Here is a 9,074-nt window from a genome sequence, read left to right as displayed (position 1 = left end):
CGGTTTAATACGAAAACCCAACGCTGCAGCGAGAAAAAGCCACGATTCCCTGTACGAGTGTGGCTTCTCTCAGGATCTCCTCCAGTGTTTGGCTCGAGGATTTCGGGGTCCCTTGCACGGATCCACCCACGCGCGCACAGTGTCCCCTTTTCTCTTTTAATCCTTCGTCGAGAAGACACCTTGAGAGGGTTTCCTTGGAAAAACTCACCTGGGTCCTTTCCATTTACCGTCTCCCTCTCGCGCTCTTTCCAACGGAGTGTAACCTACAGGCTGGTCATGCTTTGGTGTAGCAGAGCAAAGTTTTTCCGGAGAAGACCCCACGCCCAGAGCTTTTTCCTTTCCTACTTGTTTGAGAAAGCGCCCCATGCCTGTGCCAGGGAGCAGGTGCCCAAGACACCATCCCCTTCGATGCCCACCGGCTGGTCTCGGGGATGGGGGTATCTCTCCCAAGTCAGGATCACAGGGCGTGATCACAGGTGCTCTTTCCTAGTCCGCAAGGTAGAGCAGGAGGTCCCTACTTCTCCCCTGAGCAGCCAGGGTCCCCTCCTCACCCACGAGCGCGTCAACTGTCAACCCACCAAAATCTGCTCGGGCGCTAAATAAAAACACGGGGCCAGATAACATCAGTGCTTGGTAAATGGTAATGAGCGCCTAACCCCGGGGGAACAGAAGGGCGGTGGGGCTCTTTATTGCGCGGCTGAAAGGCTAGCTGAGTACTGCGGGCCCGAGCAGATGTTCGTATGTGTGTGTTTTGATTTGGGGACTTGTGCTGGAGGTTTATGAGGCTAACCAGAGCCACCCCACGCCTGGCCACTTGGCCCAGGCGCCATCTGGCACAAGCGCGCACGAGCCGGGCACCGCATTGGGGCTGCAGATCCACAGGCAGCATCTACCATATGGACGCGCTCTATTCTTCTCCTCCTTCCCCAGCCAATGTAGGTTAAAGCCAGAACAAGCGGGTCTCTCTCTCTCCTCCTCCTCTTTCACAGCTCTGCCAAACCTCAGGGCAATCCTCTCTCTCTCTCTGGGCGAGCACCTTCGCAGATAGAGTTTCACGTCGAATCGGCGCGCTCTGGGCATCAGCTTCCCTCCGCGATCAAAATATTATGATGTGGGCGGCCAAGGGTCCAGCCCCTGTGAAACCGAGCCTCTTTCTTCTTCTCAGCCCGGAGTTGGCCTCTCTCCTCCTTCGCTGCTTTCCTTCTTCCCTCGACCACAGAATGACTCCTGACCTGGCACACGTCGCCCAACACCATCCCTCCGCTTTCTGATGGTGCACAAAACAGATGTGAAATCTTCTCGAAAGTCAAGGGCATTATTGTGCCGTTGTGATTGTAGCTATTAAAGAGGCGGTGGTAAAATAATAAATGCGAAAGGGGCCATCTGCTTTGTGTTGACCAAAAATTTAGATAAAAAAAGTTGCAATGAGGAGCAGAAGGGCAGCTGGATCGAAAAGTTTGCAGAGGGGAGGTTCGAACGACCGTCGTTTAAAATTATTGGTATACTTCACTTTCTTATTATCCGCCATATGGGAGCCCACAAGATAGCACCTGTATGGGGCCTCCCTTCTTTGTTTGTTTCGCTGCCATAATCCAAGACCAAATTCTTGTTCTCCACGTCAAATCATCCAGGATAATCGTATATATATATTCCTGATTCTGCAATCACAATCAGTAAAGGAGTCGAGAGCTACGATGGCCACCCAGTTAAATGTATCTCAATAGACTGATCATATGACTTTTAATCACTTGATTAGTCAATTAAATATGCATACATTTGCATTCCAATAAAATAATGGTTTTGAAGGGGGGAAAGCATTATTTTGAATTATGCATATGGTTGAGTCGCAGCAAGCGCTACCTTAGAAGAGGCATGTGCCTGTAGTTTTTGCCAGTACAAAAAAATTAAAAATATTTTAAATACATAAGTAATAGTTTAAGTCCCTTATATACATTTTTTTAAAAAAGTGAAGTCTCTTGGTTTTTAGTATTGTCAGTGAAATCTATTTAAAGGTAAGTTTCATTGTTGAAGCCAGCCATTATGGAGCAGACACAAGATAAATATGTGAAGTGTTTCACATTTCTCTCTTCCAATTTCATGCCTTGAATTCTTTCCACAACATCCATATAACCTGAAGGGAATTGTTTGCAAACTATTAGTGACCAATGTGATTGGCTTCAGTGAGCATCTCCTGTAATTCTTGGCACTTCCAGCATTAAATACTGGGAGCATTCCAATTAGTTAGTTATACATCCTGATCCTTAAATGTAATTACACGGAAGACAAGTCCTATTAAAAGAAGGAGGACTTATCTGCAAGTCAATGGGCTGCTAGTGTTTTATTTTATTCACACAACAGCCTTCAGCATCTCCCTTAAGGGCCTAATAGTCCATTTGGACTGCAGTCCTGCTCACTTGAGTACCAGTGACACAAGTCCTGAGCTACTCTTATGAGTTAGTCACTCTTATGTTCCATTAAAATCAATGGGATTTCAGTTACTCATGATTATAGACTTCTTCTGGGCTACGGCCCTTAGCTTCAAAGCTATGTAAATCTCAGAAGCTGCCTTATACTGAGACTATTGATCAGAAGGCCAGACTCTTGACTAGCAGCAGACCTCCAAGCCCTCATGCTAAGGTTCCTTCATGATGTGAAGGGTGGAAATGGCCATTGAAATCTGCCATTGAGCCAACACAGTACACTCTGATGCTATGTGTACTTTCTCAGGAGTCCCACTGAGATTTGCTTCTGGGGAGGTATGTATAGGACTGCAGCTGCAGATGTGATCTTCCAGAATTTGTGGGATGTACCTAGGGCCCCTTGCACCCTTGGAAAGGAGCTGAATTGGTCTCCCCCACCGCCTCCAAAAACAACACTTTACCACACACCTTTGTGCCATGGTGCAAGGATGGGAAGCTTCTCCTGCATTTCATCTCCTGCAATAGTGGTGGGATGTCTCGCCTCTGGTTGGAGGACAACTCCCATCCTCCCTGACAATTGGCCCTGCTGGCTGGGGCTGGTGGGAGTTGAAGTCCGACAACACCTGGAGGGCCAAGGGTTCTCCATCCCCTTGTGCAGTGCAACCCTTAAGAAAGTTGACTAATAAGCAAATGCCAATTAGTTAAAGGAGATGAAGGTGATGTACACCTTGGCAGCTTGAAATGCAGCATAGCTTTATCTTCCCAACTTGTTTTAAGTACCTTTTAATGTCAGTGAATGTGGATTTATGCATGCAGAGAAAAAGGACAAACAAGGGTTAATTTAGGTGTGCTTGCAATACACCTGAAGCTGCATCTTTTGAGAGTATAAATACTCTTGCATTTATAGCCTTGGGTAGAACCTAATCTGTGTTGGAATGCTGCAAGGAGCATATGTTGCAGGAAAGACTTTTTATTACTTTTGCTGTAAGCTGTTGGGACAGACTTTGTGCTACAACTACTGTATATGTAACTGCTGAGGAACTGCATTATCCTTTGGACTACCTGTCAGTAAAGGAACTGCTAAAGGAACACCAAACTGGTGTTTTTCTTTAACAACCCCATTCTAGGTTTTTCCATTTGAACAATCCGTTGGCACAATCCGTGTTGGATGGGCTTTCTGCACATGCATGTTGATGTTCACAGCAGAGAGGAGCCAGAGATGTCTTTACCCAATGCTCATTACCTGATTTGTTTCCTTATGTTGAGCTCCAGCTACAGACGTGCAAAGGCTGCCTGAACTGTACATGCACCAACATAACCAGGGTCTTGCTTTTCTAATTGGATAGATGGCTGGTTTGATGGAAAGCCTATCAGACAGTAAGATTTCTCAAGAAGCTGCAGGATACCTATGGATTGTGGCTAATATCACACAGACTCGGTTTCAAAAACCAGCAGTGGGAGTGCACTAGAGCCACAGCAAATGGTAACATCTACACAGCCTCTTAAACTTGTTCAAGACTGTAGTTTTAGGGCTCATCCACACTTCCCTTTTGTCCTGCTGCTTTCCCCCACAGAAAACCGCTCTTTAGCGCTCCATTGGAGCAAACAGCCTTTTGAGTTTTCTCTGGATTGGCGTTTGCTCTGATTTAGTGCTAAATTCCAGGAACCTCACCAAAATGCTGGAGAGGGTGCACCTCCACAGGCACATACCTCCACATGTGGTGGAAGTGTCCCAAAATTCAACTATTCTGGACAACAGCCATACAAGAAATATGTAAAATAACTAAGCAAGTAATAGACATCACCCCAGAATTGGCCCTACTAAACATCTTCCAAGACAACAATGCCCATTTACACCACAAAGAACTCATAACCCACCTGCTCTCAGCAGCCAGAAACATCATAACCAGACACTGGAGAGACCTGTCAGGAGTAAGCATGGACCAATGGTACCAAATAGTATGGGAAACAGCCCTACTAGAAAAATTAACTAATAAACTGAAACTGACACGGGGACAAACAGAAGAAGACGCCTTCACCCCGGTATGGCTCCCCTTTATCACATACACAGCCCAACAGGACAATGACAATAATCCACCAACAGCATACAAATCAATATGGCTAACCTGATCCAAAACACCCACCACCTCACTCACACACGAAAACAAAGATCACCACAGCCAATCACAAGCAAACAATCACACCCTAAGCCAACCCCAACCTCTCTCACCACCAAAGGAACACAAGTGAACAACACAAGCAACGCTGACACCAAGCTCTACATACATTAAACATAATAGAAACACCGCCACCCGACCCCACCCCCATCCATCTTCCCTCTTCCCACCCCCTTTTCTTTTTTCTTTCTTTTTTCTTCTCCCCCTAATGCCTCAACAAATGAAACGGATTTGTAAAAATGTTACATGGAAGAAGAAGAAGAAAAAAATACGAGGCACTACACTTCTGTAAAACAAGAAAATCCTTAATAAAAAATATTTTTTTTAAAAAACCGTTTTCCCTGGGAAAGGAGCAGGGCAGGGGAGCGGAAACTGCTTGGATCTGTGCTTTCTAGGCACAGGACAAGCGGGAATGTGGATGAGCCCAATGGAGCAGTTTGTACTATGGAAAAGTTGAAATTAGCTTAACCTCACATATTGGATTTCAACCCGTGCTTACATAGCACACATATAAAGATCTATTGTTGTACGGGCCCCAGAGCAGTTGTTGCAAATTTTACTGGGTGGATTTCTTGTGCTCCCACTGCACTTTGTGGTGAGGAAGGTGGTTGTAAAAATCTACACAATTTAGTATTTTACGTTTAATAATAATAATAATAATAATTTATTTATACCCCGCCCATCTGGCTGGGCTTCTCCAGCCACTCTGGGCAGCTTCCAACAAAATATTTAAATACAGTAGTGCATCAAACATTAAAAGCTTCCCTAAACAGGGCTGCCTTCAGATGATGAAGATGAAATGGAGACTGATGCTACGCTGGTGCTGGGTTACATTAATCAAAAAGGTTCAGCCACAGTCCAGACTCCAGAAAGCTTGGACTCACTTCCTTGTGAGAACTCAATGCTGGACTAGATGGACCTTTAGCCTGACGCAGAAGAGCTCTTCTTACATTTGGGCATGATCCACCTCCAAGAACAGACTACCAGGCCATGTCACTAACAGCTTTTGAAATACTTCAGAGTTGTCCCATGGCAAGGGAAGGAGCTAGAAACACAAGTTGTGCTATCTTCTATGGTTTGGAGTCATAGGAAGAAGTTGTAGCTAAATCATATCAAGTGTTAACCTAACAACTGATCATAAAACACTCCTCTGGGGGAACCCCAGCAAGAACGGATGATGGAAGAACAAGGCTCAGGAGTTTCAGTCCGTAACAAGATGGTTAATCAGGCCACAAAAGGAGGCAATTCTAGCCGTATCCTGTTGGCATTTGGAGTTAAAATGCTGATAGAAGCGGAACTGAATACTGAATCCCAGCAGGAGAAGCACACTTTACCCTGGACGTAATCACAATGAGGCTCTGGGTTTTGAAAAATAAGAAATGTTTATTGCAGGAAATACATACTTGATAGGAAGGATCCTAGTTCTATCTAGAGGAAGATGCAACAAACTATGCTTGATCTTGGATGGAGTGAAATCCAAAATAGTCATCTCCTTTTATGAGGGGGGCATGGAAAAGGAAGGAGGAAATAAGGTTAATTAAAAAAAAAGGTAAAGGACTCCTGGACAGTTAAGTCCAGTCAAAGGTGACTATGGGTTCGGCACTCATCTCACTTCAGGCCGAGGCAGCTTTCCAAGTCATGTGGCCAGCATGACTAAACCACCTCTGGCACAAAGAGGACCGTGATGAGTGCTAGAGCGCACGGAAATGCCATTTACCTTCCTGCCGAAGCAGAATCTATTTAACTACTTGCACTGGTGTGCTTTTTAACTGCTAGGTAGGCAAGGGATGGGACAGAGTAATGGGAGCTCACCCCGTCGCAGGGATTCGAACCGCCAACCTTTCAATCGGCAAGCCCAAGAGGCTCAGTAGTTTAGACCACAGCGCCACCCGCGACTCTATGTGGAGGAAAGAAGACAACCCTAAGAGGGTAGGTCTAGCCTGAAGAAAGCTCGACACAGGTTAAATGTGTAGGAATACCACAAACGGACAGTCTAGGAAGCTTGGAGGTCCCTCTACTTTTTTCCACGCAGACACAGCAGCTTTAATGCCAGCTGAGTTGCATCCCAGCATTTCTACCGTATCCTTTTAGAGTGGGGCAGGAAAATAGTAACAGCCAATAGATCCCACCTAATAGCCTGCTTCTATAATGTGGTGGTGGTGGGGTTTGGACACCTGGAAATGCCAATCTGTAGCAGGCAGGCAGAATCAGGGGGCCTGTTAGTCTCTGTGCTGATCATAGCTAGTCCAAGCCAATTACTTGGATCAGTGCAGAAGCATAAAAATAGTGTCTGCAGCACTAGCTTTACCACATCTTTAGTTGAGATACTTTCTGATCTACATTCTCTTTTGCTGCCATTATTGGTTGGGGAAGCGTGCTCTTTTGAAGAGAGCAAATTTCCCAGACACAGCCATGTTAAATCAAAATGATGTGGCTTATAGATTTACATGCATGTGCCATAATCAGGACTACCATTTGAGACACATTTATTAAATGGGCACTAATGTGAGGACGGTCATTTCCTCTAAATTTTAGATCACCCGATGAGAACAAAAGTTTCTCAAAGCATAACCTTATCCTGACACCAGAGTGTGAACAGGTCTTCTTTCTTTCTTTCTTTCTTTCCTTCTCGTTTTCTTTTGGAGGGGCGCAGCCAATGCCGTGTTCTCCAAATGATTTGGACCACTCTGCCCATCAGCTGCAGCCACCATTGCCAATGGTTGGGGACGATGGGAGTTGTAGTCCTCAGCGTCTGGAGGGCACCACGCTGCCTACCCCTGCTTCCTAACACTGAAAGCGGCTTGTCAGGGGAACAGACTGCCTCAGGATATAGCAGGCTCTCCTTTGCTGGAGGTATTTAAGCAGAGACTGGATTGCCATCTGCCACAGGTGCTGGTTTCACCATGCATCACATATCCTACACTGAGCAAGGGGCTAGACTACATGCCCTCCAGAGACCCTCCCAACCCGGTAATTCTATTATTCTAAGGGTACAGCACATGACAGCCTAGTGGAGGAGTTGCAATAAAAAACAAGGCTTCTTCTTGTAAGTTACATCGCTGCTTCCACCTGCTCTGGATTACTTTCTCAGCACCCATTTCCTGCAGTTCTTCAGTGGAGAGCTGCAGCAAGCTGAATGGCAGAAAACTGTGTGTGCAGGTAGTCGAGATTTCTGCATACAGAAAATGGTTCTCCGGTATTAAGAAATTCTCCTACTGCAGCCTTTCCCCAACCTGGTGCCTTGCAGATGTTTTCGACAACAAATCTCATCAGGCCCTGCCAGCACGTGTATTGTAGTCAAAAATATCTGCTGGGCACCAGGATGGGAAAGTCTGCACTAGTGAGTTAGTTAAGTGTATTCAGCTCAGGACAAAAATGAATTCAAGCTGGGATGAGGGGGCGTTTACAACCAGAGCGCTGCTCTCATGAATGGAGATCTCCCATGAATGGGAAAGCTGGACTAAAGGCTAGCCTCTGCCAATGACTCACTGGGTGGCCTTGGGCAAATCGCTTTTTCAGTCATTCGCCCGTCATAGAGGAATAATGGAAATCATGGGTGGGTGGGTGGGTGCAACAGACACACCTGCAAATCAATCTCCACCAACGGGGTCCTCTCCAGATGTTTTGGGCAACAACCCCAATCATCCCTGATCATTTGTCAAGGAGGCTAGGGCTAACGGGAGTTGCAAGTCCAAAACATTCAGAGGGCAGCTTGAGGAAGGCTGCTGTAAATCAATTCTTGAGCTTCATGGAGGGAAAGAGGGATAAATGATATAACTGTAATTAATTAATTAAATTTGGATACAGCACCAAACACCCCATTAAACAAAGACTTGAACCACATTATTAACACACTCTCTCTCCACCCATCCTTTCTCACTACTCTCTGACACATTTATTCCACTTATAGCCCACCTTTTTCTCCAAGGAGCTCAAGGTGCCATGCATTGGGTGGTCTCCTCCACAACAACCCTGTGAGGTAGGTTAGGCTGAGAGACAGTGACTGGCCGAAGGCTACCTAGTGAGCTTCACAGTGGAGCAGGAATTTGGACCCTGGTCACCCAGGTACTCTCACCCCTGCACCACACAGGTAGTCAACCTTGTTTCTTGGGCGCCTTTCCCTGTCAAAGCAATGCACCTCCCCTGCAAGTCTTCAGTCTCCTTTTCCGATCAGGTTTCCTTTACGGCCGATCCCCGCCCCTTTAAAAATCGCCTTTCTGATGAAAAGAACTGCGCCTTTAATTCCGCGATGTTAAGTCATAAAGGACCCGAAGAAAAACACACGCGCGCGCGCCTGCTGGTTTTGTTTTCTGCAGCCTCAAAACTGCCCCCCGCTCAGGAGCCTTGCCCACCCCGCTCTCCCGCCCCCTTCTCTCTGGAGAGAGGAGCGCCGAGGGGTGTTAATGTGGTCGATTGGGGAGACAAGCGTTTGGAAATGTTTCCTGCTTCGCACAGAAGGAGGGGAGATTTGCAAACT

The sequence above is a fragment of the Podarcis gaigeae genome (genome assembly GCF_964106915.1).
Source record: "Podarcis gaigeae genome assembly, chromosome: 1".
NCBI lineage: Eukaryota > Metazoa > Chordata > Lepidosauria > Squamata > Lacertidae > Podarcis > Podarcis gaigeae.
The sequence above is the reverse complement of the archived record's forward strand: the minus strand, read 5'-3'. Positions refer to the sequence as shown.